The 19,796-nt window shown below is 42.3% G+C and overlaps 1 pseudogene; it reads right to left on the reverse strand.

Moving 5' to 3' along the window:
• Positions 1 to 227: 227 nt before the first annotated feature.
• On the reverse strand, positions 228 to 19,648 carry LOC115202608 (general transcription factor 3C polypeptide 5-like; annotated as a pseudogene).
• Between the last annotated feature and the right edge of the window lie 148 nt (positions 19,649 to 19,796).

Raw genomic sequence — 19,796 nt, forward strand, 5'->3', positions numbered from 1 at the left:
TACAGGTATGTGACCTTGGGTGTGGGCAGTAGTATGCATGGTGACAGAGTTAGATTGCAAACACATGCTATTTTTGGAGGTGTGTTGACAGTGTTTCCTGTCACTTTTTCCATTGGTTATGTGTACAGCCAGAAACTCACCAACTGATAGCTTATTGATAACTGATACACTTCTTCTCCTGAATACATTTTTCCATTGTGGACAATAAAAAGAGGAAAGACCCCTCCTTAATTTAAACATATTTATTCACACTAATTTGCAAATACACAAAAACATACGTTTTTACAGTGAACAAAGCAAGTTTGTACAATTCCAGTCCATTTGTCAGGGCAGGAATAGACCGTGTCCATCCTCACATATAATCCAGCATCTCTGTCTGCATCTCATTGTCACTCCTCTTCATCATCATCCTCTCCACTCCCTAGGGTCTTTCTCCTGGTAACAGAACTCTCAGGCCCAGAAGACTATGGTGCTGCAGAAAGCACAGATATACTGTATGATTGACATAGAAACAACTAAAACATTCACTGAGTGTCCCCATATTTGATTTAAATCTTACATCAGCAAGTCATCAAAACATACACTGTATACTCACACAAACACACTTATTTCATGTACAATTAATTCATCCACATGTCATCTAACATACTAGATTGCACTCCTTATTGTGCCCACACTTGCACACCGGCAGTGGGGAAGTAACCAAAACCTCAGACAGACTGTTGTGTCCAAAGCTAGAGGAAAGTATTCTCATGGTGACTGGGCCTACAGTATGGTTAATCTTGGACCACACTAGTTCACTTCACATCAGGGATAGGAGGAAGTAGGGGGTGCGGAAGGTGCGGCCGAATCCCCTGGTCAGCGAACCGTTGAAGTTCAGATGGGTGAAATGGAAAAGCAAGTGAAGTCAGGACATCGACTGTAGAACTATAACCTCTCACATGTAGAATAATATAATATTAACTCCTACTGAATTAAGTATTTCTTGCAGTAAATTCATACATCAAATGATAATTTTGCCAGGGAACAGGAGTGGAGAAATGTGATTTACTTCTTTCAGCATCTTGAGAGAATGTGAATATGCGGTTAGGGACTGTGTATAAATATTTTTCAGCAATATAAAGGCTGACAGTATTCCAACCAACCACATAAAATATACATCCCAGTAGAACTTAATATTATCAGTAAAAAGTTGGATCGTTTTCCCAGCCTTTCATTTCCTTAAAACCAGTCAAACTGAGGTTATTTGGACATTTTGAACAGAAAATCTATCCGCTGTTTTAGAGTTATTGCATTTTCTCCCCAATCACTTAATGCCCTCGTTCCGTGAGAGAAGCAGTTTTTGGAAACTCTGGTCCAGGACTCTGGTCCAGGACAGAGAGAAATGGTAGAAAAGAAGCTGCATCTATTTAAATATAGGCAAGTTGAGTAAATAATTGCCTACCAAATGTCAGAAATGATATGCACTACATCTGAACATGAATAAAAAGCAGCTTGACCTGTGGGAAGGACTGTAGTCATCACTTGTTGTGTTTAGTAACAGTTTTATCCCCGACCAGGGGGTTCTCCTTCAACTCTTATGAAAGAACTGCAAGTCAAACTTTGCCAGGTCGATGATAGGTGAAAGCTGCACCAGTGTTAGAGAGAGAGGTCTCACCTGGCCTCTTGGCACGGATAACCTGCTTGATCATGGAGGACATGATATCTCGGAGGTCATCAGAGGTGTGGGACAGACACCAGCCATCCCTCTCGTCACACTCCTCCTCCTGGCCATCGCTCCGACTGATCACGTTCCTTATGCTGAGCCAGGAGCAGGGAAATAACATTAGACACACACAGAAAACAACATGCAGAGACCTTTGCCACTGCAATTCCAAACGAGATTGGCCCAAAGTTAAAACTTTTTCCACATTTTGTTGTGTTATAGCCTGAATTGAAAATGGATTACATATTTTTTTTAAACTGTCACTGGCCTACACCCAATATCCCATAATGTTAAAGTGTAATTATGTAAAAAAAAAAAAAAAACATATATTTCATTAAAAATGAAAAGCTGAAATGTCTTGAGTCAATAAGTATTCAATTGGAAAGCCTAAAGAAGTTCAACAGTATTATTAACCTCTCTGGGCCAGTGGGACGCTGTATTTACACGGCCGGATAAAAAACGTACCCGATTTAATCTGGTTACTACTCCTACCCAGTAACTAGAATATGCATATAATTATTGGCTTTGGATAGAAAACACCCTAAAGTTTCTACAACTGTTTGAATGGTGTCTGTGAGTATAACAGAACTCATATGGCAGGCAAAAACCTGAGAAGATTCTTTACAGGAAGTGCCCTCTCTGACAAGATCTTGTTCTTCTTGTCTCTGTTTATTGAAGACTGAGGATCTTTGCTGTAACGTGACACTTCCTACGGCTCCCATAGGCTCTCAGAGCCCGGGAAAAAGCTGAATGATATCGAGGCAGCCCCAGGCTGAAACACATTTGCGCTTTTGGCAAGTGGCCGATCAGAGGATAATGGGCTTAGGCGTGTGCACGAGTCGACCCAGTGCTTTATTTTCTTTCGTCTATTTACCTAAACGCAGATTCCCGGTCGGAATATTATCACTTTTTTACGAGAAAAATGGCATAAAAATTGATTTTAAACAGCGGTTGACATGCTTCGAAGTACGGTAATGGAATATTTAGATTTTTTTGTCACGAAATGCGCCGTGCTCGTAACCCTTATTTACCCTTTCGGATAGTGTCTTGAACGCACGAACAAAACGCCGCTGTTTGGATATAACTATGGATTATTTGGGACCAAACCAACATTTGTTATTGAAGTAGAAGTCCTGGGAGTGCATTCTGACGAAGAACACCAAAGGTAATCAAACTTTTCTAATAGTAAATCGGAGTTTGGTGAAGGCTAAACTTGCTGGGTGTCTAAATAGCTAGCCCTGTGATGCCGGGCTATCTACTTAGAATATTGCAAAATGTGCTTTCACCAAAAAGTTATTTTAAAATCGGACATATCGAGTGCATAGAGGAGTTCTGTATCTATAATTCTTAAAATAATTGTTATGCTTTTTGTGAACGTTTATCGTGAGTAATTTAGTAAACTGTTAGTAAATTCACCGGAAGTTTGCGGGGGGTATGCTAGTTCTGAACGTCACATGCTAACGTAAAAAGCTGGTTTTTGATATAAATATGAACTTGATTGAACAAAACATGCATGTATTGTATAACATAATGTCCTAGGTGTGTCATCTGATGAAGATCATCAAAGGTTAGTGCTGCATTTAGCTGTCTTCTGGGTTTTTGTGACATTATATGCTAGCTTGAAAAATGGGTGTCTGATTATTTCTGGCTGGGTACTCTGCTGACATAATCTAATGTTTTGCTTTCGTTGTAAAGCCTTTTTGAAATCGGACAGTGTGGTTAGATTAACGAGAGTCTTGTCTTTAAAATGCTGTAAAATAGTCATATGTTTGAGAAATTGAAGTAATAGCATTTCTAAGGTATTTGAATAACGCGCCACAGGATTCCACTGGCTGTTACGTAGGTGGGACGATTTCGTCCCGCATACCCTAGAGAGGTTAAGAAGAATTTAAGCTTTCTGCCAATATCAGATATTTTTACATTTACATAGATATGTCTATGTCCTAGGAAATGTTCTTGTTACTTACAACCTCATGCTAATCGCATTAGCCTATGTTAGCTCAACCGTCCCATGGATGGGATACCGATCCCAAATAATTATTTTTTAATGACTACCTCATCTCTGTACCCCACACATACCAGATACAATGTTATTTTACAGTAAACAAACTGACAACAGACTTTCAGCACTCTTATAGGGAAGGATATTCAACAAGCACAGCACTTACAAAAATGACTGATGATTGGCTGAGAGAAATTGATGATAAAAAAGATTGTGGGGGCTGTTTTGTTAGACTTCAGTGCGGCTTTTGACATTATTGATCAAAGTCTGTTGCTTGAAAAACGTATGTGTTATGGCTTTACACACCCCACTATATTGTGTATAAGGAGTTACCTTTCTAACAGATCACAGAGGGTGTTCTTTAATGGAAGCCTCCCCAACAAAATCCATGTAGAATCAGGAATTCCACAGAGCAGCTGTTTACTTTTTTCAATCTTTACTGAAGACATGCCACTGGCGTTGAGTAAAGCCAGTGTGTCTATGTATTCAGATGACTCAACACTATACACGTCAGCTACCACAGGGACTTAAATTACTGCAACATTTAACAAAGAGCTGCAGTTAGTTTCAGAGTGGGTGGCAAGGAACAAGTTAGTCCTAAATATTTCAACAACTAAAAGCATTGTATTTGGGACAAATCATTCACTAAACCCTTAACCTGAACTACATCTCGTAATGAATAATATAAAAATTGAGCAAGTTGTAAACTGTCATGGTCCAAACATATGGTCCAAACATATACAACAGTAGCTAAGATGGTGAGAAGTCTGTCCACAATAAGGTGTTCATAACAGCACTATCAACAAGGCAGGTCCTACAGGCACTAGTTTTGTTGCACCTGGACTACTGTTCAGTCATGTGTCAGGTGCCACAAAGAGGGACTTGGCTCAGAACAGGGCAGCACGGCTGACCCTTGGATGTACACAGAGAGCTAATTAATAAAATGCATGTCAATCTCTCCTGGCTCAAAGTGGAGGAGAGATTGACTTCATCACTACTTGTATTTGTGAGAGATATTGACAAGTTGAATGCACCGAGCTGTCAAACTAGTGGTACACAGCTCGGACACCCATGCATACCCCACAAGACATGCCACCAGAGGTCTCTTCACAGTCCCAGAGTCAAAAACAGACTATGGGAGGTGCTCAGAGCCATGACTACAAGGAACTCCACATCAAGTAACTCATGCAAGCAGTAAAATTTGACTACAAAAACAGATTAAAATACACCTTATAGAACAGCAGGGAATGTGAAGTGACATACACAGGCACATTCATACACACACACACGATAACATATGCACTATAAACACACATACACATGGATTTTGTGTTCTAGATATGTGGTAGTAGAGTAGAGGCCTGAAGGCACACACTTAAGATGTTGTGAAATTTGTTGTCACTGTATTGTAATGTTTAAAAAATGTATAACTGCTTTAATTTTGCTGGACCCCAGGAAGAGTGTAATGGGGATCCATAATAAACACAAATACAAATACATACAATTATCTTTAAGGTCCCTCAGTCGATAAGTGAATTTCAAACACAGATTCAACCACGAAGACCAGGGAGGTTTTCCAATGACTCGCAAAGAAGGGCACCTATTGGTAGATGGGTAAAAATAGAAAAGCAGACGATGAGTATCCCTTTGAGCATGGTAACGTTATTAATTACAATTTGGATGGTGTATCAAAACACCCAGTCACTACAAAGATACAGGCGTTGTTCCTAACTCAGTTGCCAGAGAGGAAGGAAATCGCTCAGGGATTTCACCATGAGGCCAATGGTGACTTTAAAACAGTTACAGAGTTTAATGGCTGTGTTAAGAGAAAACTGAAGATGAATCAAAAACATTGTAGTTAATCCACAATACTAACCTAATTGACTGGGTGAAAAGAAGGAAGCCTTGTTTACAACAAGGCACTAAAGTAATACTGCTAAGTATTTGGCAAAGCAATTCACTTTTTGTCCTGAATACAAAGTGTTATGTTTGGGTCAAATCCAATACATTACTGAGTACCACTCTCCATATTTTCAGGCATATGGGGGCTCCATCATGTTATGAGCTTGTAATTGTTAAGGACTGGGGAGTTTTCCAGGAAAAAAGAAACCTGGTTCAGTCTGCTTTCCACCACACACTAGGAGATTAATTCACTTTTCAACAGGAAAATAACCTAAAACACAACGCTGAATCTACACTGGAGTTGCTTACCAAGAAGAATGTGAAGGGTGTGGCCAAGTTACAGTTTTAACTTAAATCTACTTGAAAATCTACGACAAGACCTGAAAATGGTTGTCTAGCAATGATCAGCAATCAATTTGACAGAAAGACTCACAGCTGTAATCAATGCCAAATATGCTTTACAAAGTATTCACTCAGGGGTATGAATACTTATGTAAATGAAATATTTCTGTATTTCATTTTCAATAGATTTGCTAAATATACTAAAAACTTTTTTTTAGGACTTTATGGGGTATGGTATGTAAATGGATGGGAAAAATAATACATTTATTTCCTTTGGAATTCAGGCTGTAACACAACAAAATACGGAATAATAATGAATACTTTCTGAAGGCAGTGTTGTTATGATGTTTTGAATCTTTCTGAATTGAAATCCATAGAAAGGTCCCCTGTGGGAAGGATGTTTGGCATATCTTTGAAGTCTGTACCCAAAATCATTACTGAGAAATAATTGATTAATGCTAGCCAATTTTTCACATACCCCAGCCTTCTTTTAGACACTATAACAATGAGTCTGTAGATGCTGTAGATGCTACAAAGCCATTCTTGGTGTCATTTGAAACCTTACTGTGTGCTCTGACCCATTTATTTATTGAAATTATCGGCCAATCACAGCCCTCCTTTAGGATTGCATATTCAGTAAGTCACCAGCAGAGGGAGTTCGTTTGAATACATTTTCCCATTCAATGTGTTGGTGTTGCCCATAAAATACATCATAACTTCAAGTAGCAGAGAACCAACTGGAAATGTTATGTATTTGTAGAGTATATTGTTTAAAACAATATGCCAAATAATGAAAATCAACAAGGGTACTTAAGAAATGTAGGTTTATATTTTTAATGAAGCATAAACTAATGTACAGAAATGGTATTCTTAATCTCAACACTACTCATTTCAGAGCACACAGTACTATTTCAAATGACACTAAGTCTGGCTTTGTAGCATCTATAGACTCATCGTTGTAGTGTCTTAAAGAAGACCTGGGTAAATCCAAAATGTAAAAAATGTCCCAACTTGAATTAGTTATTTCTCAATCGTTATTTTGGATACAGATTTCAAAAGGTACGCCAAACATACTTCCCCCAAAGGACCTTTCTACGGATTTTATTTCAGGAAGATCAAAAACATTAGAAATATATTTGGGCCAATCTCTAATGGAATCGCCCATATACCATGTTGGATTTTACCTCTCCACATCCAGATCACAGAGCTGGTAGAACATCTGCCTGTGGGGTGGCAGGGTCCCATATCGGAATATGTATGAGGAATCCTGGACATACAGGAGACAGGGTAGAGGGGGGTTAGCATATGATGTCTTATTACGGTGGCATTATTCTTGTAAGTACAGTGTATCATGTAGAATGTAAAAAAGTATTTAGTCTCTTACCTTTAGCTGGCACCTGGTTATATTTGCACTATGTCCACTAGCAGGGCCCTCAGGGGGTAAATCTGTCACATTAGCAGCCTGGGGCACTGAACAACAAAGAGGGACATTAGTGAGACAATCATCACTAATACACACACGCACGCACGCAAGCACAGACCCAGTCACACAAACACACCAGACATATGCCCAGTTACCCACCTGCTTTGTTAAGTGTGATTGGCAGGGTATAGTTGAAAGTGCTCCTCTTGGCCTTCACTGGCATGTCATTTATAGTATATCCTAAAGACAGTCACAGGGGGGAAAACACGGTCTCATAAAACAACGCATGATGACTGGACTAACAAAGCTGTGACATTACATTGCATAATTTGAACCAAACCTCCACCCTGCCCCCACTCTTCACGCTGCTTGGTACTGCACCTGGAATTCTTTGGCCTCTGGTGTCATAGTCAAATCTCACCTAGAGGCTCCTCCAGGGGAGGTTTTTGATGGAATTTGTATGGCATATAGGAACAATGGGTTGTTCCGTTGACTCAATCTTGATGACTTCACTGTGAGGACTGTTTCTTTTTTTCCCACTGTTCATTTTTGTTGAACATTCTATCAATGAAATACACTATATATACAAACGTATGTGGACACCGATTCTAACGAGTGGATTTGGCCATCTCAGCTACACCCATTGATGACAGTGTATAAAATCGAGCACACAGCCATGCAATTTCCATAGACAAACATTGGTAGTAGAATGGCCTCACAGACGAACTCAGTGACTTTCAACATGGCACCATCATCGGATGCCACCTTTAAAACTAGTGAGTTTTCATCAATGTCTGCCCTGCTAGAGCTGCCCCAGTCAACTGTAAGTGCTGTTATTGTGAAGTGGAAACATCTAGGAGGAACAACGGCTCAGCCGCGAAGTGGTAGGCCACACAAGCACACAGAACAAGACCGCCGACTGCTGAATTGCATAGAGCGTAAAAATCGTCTGTCCTCAGTTGCAACACTCCCTACCGAGTTCACATGCCTCTGGAAGCAATGTCAGCACAAGAACTGTTTGTCGGGAGCTTCATGAAATGGGTTTCCACGGCTGAGCAGCAGCAGACATGCATAAGATCACCATGCGCAATGCCAAGCGTCGGCTGGAGTGGTGTAAAGCTCGCCGCCATTGGACTCTGGAGCAGTGGAAACCCGTTCTCTGGAGTGATGAATCAGGCCTCACCATCTGGCAGTCCGACGGATGGATCTGGGTTTGGCGGATGCCAGGACAGCACTACCTGCCCCAATGCATAGTGCCAACTGTAAAGTTTGGTGGAGGAGGAATAATGGTCTGGGGCTGTTTTTTGTGGTTCGGGCTAGGCCTTTTAGTTCCAGTGAAGGGAAATCTTAACGCAACAGCATACAATGAACTTCTAGATGAATCTGTGCCTCCAACTTTGTGGCAACAGTTTAGGGAATGCCATTTCCTGTTTCAGCATAACAATGCCCACACGAGGTCCATATACAAATGGTTTGTCGAGATTGGTTTGGAAGAACTTGACTGGCCTGCACAGAGCCCTGACCTCAACCACAATGAACATCTTTGGGATGAATTGGAATGCCGACTGCGAGCCAGGCCTAATTGACACAAACATCAGTGCCCAACCTCACTAATACTCTTGTGGCTGAATGGAAGCAAGTCCCCCACAGCAATGTTCCAACATCTAGTGGAACGCCTTCCCAGACGAGTGGAGGCTGTTATAGCAGTAAAGGGGGGAACCAACTCCATATTAACGCTAATGATTTTGGAATAACATGTTCGACGAGCAGGTGTCCACATACTTTTGGTCATGTGGTGTATCGATCAAATAGATGTTCATTGTTTTCATGTCTTGTTTTTCTCTCTCTTGCCACCATCCACTTCTACTTCTCTCAAGAGGTTAATTTCAAGTCAAATTAATTGAATAGGACATGGCAAGTAAATAGAGAGATGCCCTATTTCCCTTTATTGAGCCCCTGCTGGTCTGGGTCTGCTCACCATATAGATTAGTTAGGTGTCAGAGAATATGCAGACAGCCAAACAATTGGCATCCTGATGAATGGTACAGTGAGGGAAAAAAGTATTTGATCCCCTGATGATTTTGTATGTTTGCCCGCTGACAAAGAAATGTTCAGTCTATAATTTTAATGGTAGGTTTACTTGAACAGTGAGAGACAGAATAACAACAAAAAAATCCAGAAAAACGCATGTCAAAAAATTTACAAATTGATTAGCATTTTAATGAGGGAAATAAGTATTTGACCCCCTCTCAATCAGAAAGATTTCTGGCTCCCAGGTGTCTTTTATACAGGTAACGAGCTGAGATTAGGAGCACACTCTTAACTTCTTTGGGATGGGGGCAGTATTTTCACGGCCGGATAAAAAACGTACCCGATTTAATCTGGTTACTACTCCTGCCCAGAAAAATAGTATAAAATTTGATTTTAAACAGCGTTTGACATTCTTCTAAGTACAGTAATGGAATATTCTGAATTTTTTTGTCACGAAATGCGCTCGCGCGTTACCCTTCGGATAGTGACCTGAACGCACGAACAAAACGGAGGTATTTGGATATAACTATGGATTATTTGGAACCAAAACAACATTTGTTGTTGAAGTGGAAGTCCTGGGAGTGCATTCTGACGAAGAACAGCAAAGGTAATCCAATTTTTCTAATAGTAATTCTGAGTTTAGGTGACCCCGAAGTTGGCGGATGTCAAAATAGCTAGCCGTGATGGCCGACATAGCGATTGCATAAAGGAGTTCTGTATCTATAATTCTTAAAATAATTGTTATGTATTTTGTCAACGTTTATCATGAGTAATTTAGTAAATTCACCTGAAGTTTGCGGTGGGTATGCTAGTTCTGAACATCACATGCTAATGTAAAAAGCAGTTTTTTGATATAAATATGAACTTGATTGAACAAAACATGCATGTATTGTATAACATAATGTCCTAGGAGTGTCATCTGATGAAGATCATCAAAGGTTAGTGCTGCATTTAGCTGTGGTTTGGGTTTATGTGACATATATGCTTGCTTGGAAAATGGCTGTGTGATTATTTGTGTCTATGTACTCTCCTAACATAATCTAATGTTTTGCTTTCGCTGTAAAGCCTTTTTGAAATCGGACAATGTGGTTAGATTAAGGAGAGTCTTATCTTTAAAATGGTGTAAAATAGTTGTATGTTTGAGAAAATTGAATTATGGTATTTTAGTTGGTTTTGTATTTCGCGCCGTGCGATGCCATTGGCTGTTGGCTAGGGGTTCCGCAGGCGGAACAGGGTTCCGCTAGCGGAACGTCTGTCCTCAACAGGTTAAAGGGAGTGCTCGTAATCTCAGCTTGTTACCTGTATAAAACACACCTGTCCACAGAAGCAATCAATCAATCAGATTCAAAACTCTCCACCATGGCCAAGACCAAAGAGCTCTCCAAGGATGTCAGGGACAAGATTGTAGACTTACACAAGGCTGGAATGGGCTACAAGACCATCGCCAAGCAGCTTGGTGTGAAGGTGACAACAGTTGGTGCTATTATTCGCAAATGGAAGAAACACAAAAGAACTGTCAATCTCCCTTGGCCTGGGGCTCCATGCAAGATCTCACCTCGTGGAGTTGCAATGATCATGAGAACGGTGAGGAATCAGCCCAGAACTACACGGGAGGATCTTGTCAATGATCTCAAGGCAGCTGGGACCATAGTCACCAAGAAAACAATTGGTAACACACTACGCCGTGAAGGACTGAAATCCTGCAGCACCCGCAAGGTCCCCCTGCTCAAGAAAGCACATATACATGCCCGTCTGAAGTTTGCCAATGAACATCTGAATGATTCAGAGGACAACTGGTGAAAGTGTTGTGGTCAGATGAGACCAAAACGGAGCTCTTTAGCATCAACTCAACTCGCCGTGTTTGGAGGAGGAGGAATGCTGCTTATGACCCCAAGAACACCATCCCCACCGTCAAACATGGAGGTGGAAACATTATGCTTTGGGGGTGTTTTTCTGCTAAGGGGACAGAACAACTTCACCGCATCAAAGGGACGATGGACAGGGCCATGTATCGTCAAATCTTGGGTGAGAACCTCCTTCCCTCAGCCAGGGCATTGAAAATGGGTCGTGGATGGGTATTCCAGCATGACAATGACCCAAAACACACGGCCAAGGCAACAAAGGAGTGGCTCAAGACGAAGCACAGACGAAGCACGAAGCTAGTGGCCTAGCCAGTCTCCAGACCTTAATCCCATAGAAAATCTGTGGAGGGAGTTGAAGGTTCGAGTTGCCAAACGTCAGCCTCGAAACCTTAATGACTTGGAGAAGATCTGCAAAGAGGAGTGGGACAAAATCCCTCCTGAGATGTGTCCAAACCTGGTGGCCAACTACAAGAAACGTCTGACCTCTGTGATTGCCAACAAGGGTTTTGCCACCAAGTATTAAGTCATGTTTTGCAGAGGGGTCAAATACTTATTTCCCTCATTAAAATTCTAATCAATTTGTAAAATTTTTGACATGCGTTTTTCTGGATTTTTTTGTTGTTATTCTGTCTCTCACTGTTCAAATAAACCTACCATTAAAATTATAGACTGATCATTCCTTTGTAAGTGGGCAAACGTACAAAATCAGCAGGGGATTAAATACTTTTTTCCCTCACTGTATCAGGTATGTGACCTTGTGCTTGGGCTGTAGCATCCATGGTGACAGTTAGATGGCAGATATACGCTATTTGTGGAGGTGTGTTTCCTGTTGCTTTTTCCATTGGCTGGTCTAGGTCTCCTCACCATATAGTAGGCCACAATAGGGAGCAGCAGCTTCAGTTTATCAGGGTGGATGTCAAGGTTGGCCTTGACCGCGTACCTGGACCAGATGGGCAGGCTCTCAAACATCTACACACAGTGTGGTTTGGGAAAAGATAACACAGATGGGATATCAAAGCAATGTAAGTAACATTTCCCATGTGTATATTTTCCATATCACATGTCTCAACAACAGCTTCTCTTTTACGTATTTGTATTTCTCCTAAGGAGCCTTTATGAGAGAGAAGTCAGACATGAACGAGAACTACATGATTCAAAATAGATCCAATTTATCTCAGGAAATCATAAAAATACCTTATTGAGCAACACATTTCTCATATGTGCAGACAAATACCTTATGAACATTCTCTGTACATAGCGATTTGAAAAATCTAGGCTAGGTGGGCAGGTAACGTCAGTGATGTAGTGGTAAAACAATTAGGTGGGTAAACGCTCCCTTTATTTTCAATGCATTTTTTTCCCACAGAAAACGTCATTAAGGTCTGAGAGCATCCATTGTAATTCCCTCTAAATCATAGAGATAAAATACAAACTAGCCCATAGGCTAGGGATCATCAACTAAATTCAGCCGTATGCGGATTTTTATCTTGAGCTGTTCGTCAGAGGGCAGAAAGATAATGACAAATAATTTGTAGACTGCAAATATGATATTTGACAAAAACATAATCATTTCAAAACTTGCTTACATTTGTATACGATCACTTATACTGTATCTCTCTATTATGTGTGGGGATACTTTGGAACAGACTTCCAAAATGTAAATCACAGATGATTTGCTGGTGTTTTTACAATGTTTTATGTCAGAAAATCTGGGGAGCTCAGAAAACTTTGGGGGCCAAATAAAATCACCTACTGGCCAAATTCATCCCATGGGCCACCAGTTGGGGAACCCAGCTATAGGCTAACACCCAAGTAAATGTTTCAGTCTTGAAATAGCATTAGGATTAAAAAACAAAGGTTTAAACTGAAAAAATCTATGTTCCTATGCATATGTAATTAACACATCTGTGATTAACAATAATACAAATAGTTTAAAATATCACCCGTTGTGTGTGACTTCCTGGAGTCTTCACAATAACCTCAGAAGCCCAATGCAAAGTATACTAACCTCCTTCAGTTGTTCCTCTGCCTTTATGTCACTGGAGTGAACACACACTCTCTTCCAGTTGACCTTGGCAGCCTCCAGGGGCTCCGTGGGTATGTTCTGGTCGTTAAAAGTGAGGAAGATGGCATTATGAGGCCGGCGGGCTCGACTCAAACCAATCAGATTATCCCTGGAGACTGTTGGGGGACAATGGCCTTCTCTGCACAGAAGACACAAGACCACAATGGTTTAGCTATGGGTTGGCCAATGGCGACATCTATTAGCACCTGCATCTTTATAACTAAATAAGGGGCTTCCTGTCTTGCTCCTGTTGTTGAACACACCATTTTGTAAAGTTGTTGTTTGGAATTCTTACGCATTATTGCTGACACACATGTTGACTTCCATTGGCATATTTGTTTTGGAGCTGAACACACTACCTCTGATGAGGGTGAAACTGTGTAGTGTAGCGCTGCTCCAATGCCCCTGCTTATTTGTGTTGGATTTCAGGTCGGTAGTTATAGTCCACAGCACAGTCCAGGCGAGAGAAGATGGGTGGAGGAAGGAAGAGGGGCACAGGCTGCTCAAAGAACTCATTATTCTCTGGTTTACGCAAGATGATCTTATCGTAGAGGGATGTGTGTGAGCCGTCCTTTGCTGAATGCACTGCAAGATACTGGAAGTCTGTCACCCCTGCAACAATTAACAATATAGAATTGCACGGGGCACTGTTGCCGGACACTCTGGACGGGGCACTGTTGCCGGACACTCTGGACGGGGCACTGTTGCTGGAAGTCCTGGACAGGGAATGCGCACTGGAAGCCCCAGACTGGAGACACGCACCCCAACGCTAGTGCGAGGAGCAGGAGCAGGACGAGCTAGACTGGGCTGACGCACTGGAGGCCTGGTGCGTGGGGCTGGTCCTGGAGGTACCAGACTGGAGACACGCACCCCAAGGCTAGTGCGAGGAGCATGAGCAGGATGAGCTGGTCATGGGCTGACACACTGGAGGCCTGGTGCGTGGGGCTGGTCCTGGAGGTACCAGACTGGAGACACGCACCCCAAGGCTAGTGCGAGGAGCGGGAGCAGGACGAACTGGACTAGGCTGACGCACTGGAGACCCGTTATCATGAATAAGTGTGCTTCAAACTGTTTGCTTGAAATTATTTGTAGTTATCATCTCTATCTGTGCATATCTTCTCTATCTGTGCTACAACTCAGTTTCCCCACCGAGGGGACCGAGGCATGGATAGCTTGACTTTTGCAAAGTTGGCTCCACAGTGCCGGTTTAATGCAGGGGCTTACCCCTGGGCCCAGTCCCGTGGGTGGACCAAGAGGCAGCAACAAAAAAAAGTATTCAGACCATGTGACTTTTTCCACAATTTGTTACATTACAGCCTTATTCTAAAATTGATTAAATAGATTTTTTCTTTTTTTATTCTGATGATAATGGCATTGACGGATAGGGCTTCCGTGCTTCAAGCTCTTAGTAAACTTTGCAATATTTTGTTTTTTATGTGTTATTTCTTAAATGATTAGCCCAGGAAATGTTTTATGTTATTACATACAGCCAGGAAGAACTTTTGGATATCAGAGCAGTGGTAACTCACCAGCATTACCAGCAATGTGACCAGGAATACGAATTTCCCGAACTGTTCGTATCCCCCAGGGCAATTGAACTGATCCCAGAGGCTGTTCCAAAACTTCGACTCTTAGTCCAACTCAGGAGGTGGGCACACCACCAATCGCTTCCAAGTATATTACTCGCTAATGTTCAGTCTCTGGATAATAAAGTAGATAAGCTCAGGGCAAGGATTTACTTCCAGAGAGCCATCAGGGATTGTAACATACTCTGTTTCATTGGAAACATGGCTCTCTCGGGATATACTCTCTGAGTCCGTTCAGCCAGTTGAGTTCTCAGTTCATCACGCAGACAGGAACAAATATCTCTCTGGGAAGAAGAAAGGCAGGGGTGTATGTTTCATGATTAACTACACATGGTGTGATTGTGATACCATACAGGAACTCAAGTCCTTTTGTTCACCCGACCTAGAATACCTCACAATCAAATGCCAACCATATTACATCCCAAGAGAATTATCTTCGGTTATAGTCACAGCTGTGTATATTCCCCCTCAAGCCGATACCACGACAGCCATCAAAGAACTTCACTGGACTTTATGCAAACTGGAAACCACATTTCCTGAGGCCATATTTATTGTAGCTGGGGATTTTAATAAAGCAAATTTGAGGAAAACGTTATGAAAGTTTTATCAACACATTGACAGTAGTACTCTCGCTGCTAAAACACTCGACCACTGCCACTCCAACTTCCAGGATGCCTACAAGACCCTCCCCCGCCCTCCCTTAGACAAATCTGATCATGACTCGATTTTGCTCCTCCCTTCCTATAGGCAGAAATTCAAACAGGAAGTACCCGTGCAAAGGACTATTCAACGCTGGTCTGACCAATCGGAATCCACGCTTGTTTTGATCACGCGAACTGGGATATGTTCCGGGTAGCCTCCGAGAACAATATAGACGAATATACTAATACGGTGACTGAGTTTATCAGGAAGTGGATAGGAGATATTGTATCCACTGTGACTATTAAAACCTACCCTAACCAGAAACCGTGGACAGATGGCAGCATTCGCGCAAAACTGAAAGCGCAAGCCATTGCAAGGTGACTGGGAATATGGCAGTGTAGTTATTCCCTCCGTAAGGCAATCAAACAGGCAAACGTCAGTATAAAGACAAAGTGGAGTCGCAATTCAACGGCTCAGACACTACATATGTGGCAGGATCTACAGACAATCACAGGGAAAGGGAAATCCAATCACAATCAAAGGGAAATCCAGTCACGTCGCGGACACCGACTTCTTGCTTCCAGACAAGCTAAACACCTTCTTTGCCCGCTTTGAGGATAACACAGTGCCACCGACGCGGCCCACTACAAAGAACTGTGGGCTCTCCTTCTCCGTGGTCGACGTTAGTAATACATTTAAGCGTGTTAACCCTCGCAATGCTGCCGGCCCAGACGGCATCCCTAGCCACGTCCTCAGAGCATACGCAGACCAGCTGTCTGGAGTGTTTAAGGACATATTCAATCTCTCCATATGCCAGTCAGTTGTCCCCACATGCTTCAAGATGTCCACCATTGTTCCTGTACCCAAGAAAACAAAGGTAACTGAACTAAATGACTATAGCACTCACTTCTGTTATCATGAAGTGCTTTGAGAGACTAGTCATATCACCTCCACCTTACCTGACAACCTAGACCCACTTTAATTTGCTTACCGCCCCAACAGATCCACAGATGATGCAATCGCCATCACACTGCACACTGCCCTATCCTATCTGGACAAGAGGAATACCTATGTAAGAATGCTGTTCATTGACTACAGCTCAGCATTCAACACCATAGTACCCTCCAAGCTCATCATTAAGGTCAAGGCCCTGGGTCTGAACCCCACCCTGTGCGACTGGGTCCTGGACTTCCTGACGAGCTGCCCCCAGGTGGTGAAGGTAGGAAACAACATCTCCACTTTGCTGATCCTCAACACTGGGGACCCACAAGGATGCATGCTCAGCCCCCTCCTGTGCTCCCTGTTCACCCATGACTGTGTGGCCACTCACGCTTCCAACTCAATCATCAAGTTTGCAGACGACACAACAGTAGTAGGCCTGATTACCAACAATGACGAGACAGCCTACAGGGAGGAGGTGAGGGCTCTGGGAGTGTGGTGCCAGGAAAACAACCTCTAACCCAACGTCAACAAAACAAAGGAGCTGATTGTGGACTTCAGGAAACAGCAGAGGGAGCACCCTCCTATCCACATCAACGGGACGGCAGTGGAGAAGGTGGAAAGCTTCAAGTTCCTCAGCATACACATCATTGACAAACTGAAATGGCCCACCCTCACAGACAGTGTGGTGAGAAGGCGCCTCAGAGCCTCTTCAACCTCAGGAGGCATAAGAAATTTGGCTTGGCACCTAAAACCTCACAAACTTTTACAGATGCACAATTGAGAGCATCCTGTCGAGCTGTATCACCGCCTGGTACGGCAACTGCACCGCCTTCAACCGCAGGGCTCTCCAGAGGGTAGTGCAGTCTGCCCAACGCATCACCGGGGACAAATTACCTGCGCTCCAGGACACCTACAACACCTGTCACAGGAAGGCCAAAAAGATCATCAAGGACAACAACCACCCAAGCCACTGCCTGTTCACCCTGCTATCATCCAGAAAGCGACGTCAGTACAGGTGCATCAAAGCTGGGACCGGGAGACTGAAAAACAGATTCTATCTCAAGGCCATCAGACTGTTAAATAGCCATCACTAGCACATTAGAGGCTGCTGCCCTATACATAGAGTTGAAAACACTGGCCACTGTAATAATTGGAACACTAGTCACTTTAATAATCTTTAAATATTTTGCATTACTCATCTCATATGTATATACCGTATTTTATCTTATTCTACTGTATCTTAGTCTATGCCACTCTGACATTACTCGTCCAATTACTTATATATTCTTAATTCCATTCCTTTAGATCGTGTGTATTGTTAGATATAACTTTTTAGATATTACTGCACTGTTGGAGCTAGAAACACAAGCATTTCGCTACACCCGCAATAACATCTGCTAAACACGTGTATGTGACATAAAATTGTATTTGATTTTGATTTGACAACACCCCATAATGACAAAGCAAAAACAGGCTTTTAGATTTTTTGCTAATTTATTAAAAATAAACTGAAAATCCACATCTACATAAGTATTCAGACCCTTTACTCAATACTTTGTTGAAGCACCTTTGGCAGCGATTACAGCCTTGAGTCTTTTTGCATATGACGCTACAAGCTTGGCACACCTGTATTTTGGTAGTTTCTCCCATTCTTCTCTGATCATCTAAAACTCTGTCATGTTGGATAAGGAATGTCGCTGCACAGCTATTTTTAGGCCTCTCCAGGGATGTTCGATCGGGTTCAAGTCCGGGCTCTGGCTGGGCCACTCAAAGACATTCAGAGACTTGTCCCGAAGCCACTCCTGCGTTCTCTTGGCTGTGTGCTTAGGGTCGTTGTCCTGTTGGAAGATGACACTTTTTTCACTGTAGGGATGGTGCCAGATTACCTCCAGACGTGATGCTTGGCATTCAGGCCAAAGAGTTCAATCTTAGTTTCATCAGACCAGAGAATCTTGTTTCTCATGGTCTGAGTCTTTAGGTGCCTTTTGGCAAACTCTAAGTGGGCTGTCTTGTGCCTTTTACTGAGGAGTGGCTTCGTCTTGCCACTCTACCATAAAGGCCTGATTGGTGGAGTGCTGTAGAAACAGTTGTCCTTCTGGAAAGTTCTTCCATCTCCACAGAGGAACTCTAGAGCTCTGTTAGTGACCATTGGGTTCTTGGTCACCTCCCTGACCAAGTCCCTTCTCCCCCCCGATTGCTCAGTTTGGCCGGAAGGCTAGCTCTAGGAAGAGTCTTGGTTGTTCCAAACTTCTTCCATTTAAGAATGATGGAGGCCACTGTGTTCTTGGGGACCTTAAATGCTGCAGAAATGTGTTGGTACAGTTCCTCAGATCTGTGCCTCGCCACAATCCTGTCTCGGAACTCTACAGACAATTCCTTCGACCTCATAGCTTGGTTTTTGCTCTGACATGCACTGTCAACTGTAGGACCTTATATAGACAGGGATGTGCCTTTCCTAATCATGTGCAATCAATTGATTTTACCACAGGTGGACTCCAATCAAGTTGTAGAAACATCTCTAGGATGATCAGTGGAAACAGGATGCATGTGAGCTCAATTGCGAGTCTCATAGAAAACTATGTAAATAAGGTATTTCTGTTTTTTATTTGTAATAAATTATAAAACGTTTGAAATTCAACAAATTCACTTTTAACAAGGCACATCTGTTAATTTAAATACATTCCAGGTGACTACCTAATGAAGCTGGTTGAGAGAATGCCAAGAGTGTGCAAAGTTGTCATCAAGGTAAAGGGTGGCTACTTTGAATAATCTCAAATATATTTTGATTTGTTTAACACCTTTTTGGTTACTACATGATTCCATGTGTTATTTCATAGTTTTGATGTCTTCACTATTATTCTACAATGTAGAAAATAGTAAAAATAGAGAAAAACCCTGGAATGAGTAGGTGTATCCAAAGTTTTGACTGGTACTGTATATATCACAATCTGTTGCTTCATTGGCCCGTGCTATTGTTTGAATTCAAGACCAGATTGATCTCAGTTTGTCATTGTCAGAGTAGCCACTCATTTCGGTCAATTGTGTGGTATAAAAAAAAATCTGTATCTGGTGGGCTCACTTGACCACAGTAAAAAAATCCTACTGATGTAATAGTTTGCAGGCTTTTCGTCAGGTGTGGCATACATGTTCTATAGGTCTTGAGGTAGAGCGCCTTGGAAACGAGCTGCAACACTTGGGAGATGGGCCACACCTCCGACAAGTGAGAAGTCAAGCTTGGGATGAGTGCAACACAATCGTCTTTACACCATTGCTTTTACTTTCTGATTTCATCTC

The sequence above is a fragment of the Salmo trutta genome, chromosome 12, assembly GCF_901001165.1.
Source record: "Salmo trutta chromosome 12, fSalTru1.1, whole genome shotgun sequence".
NCBI lineage: Eukaryota > Metazoa > Chordata > Actinopteri > Salmoniformes > Salmonidae > Salmo > Salmo trutta.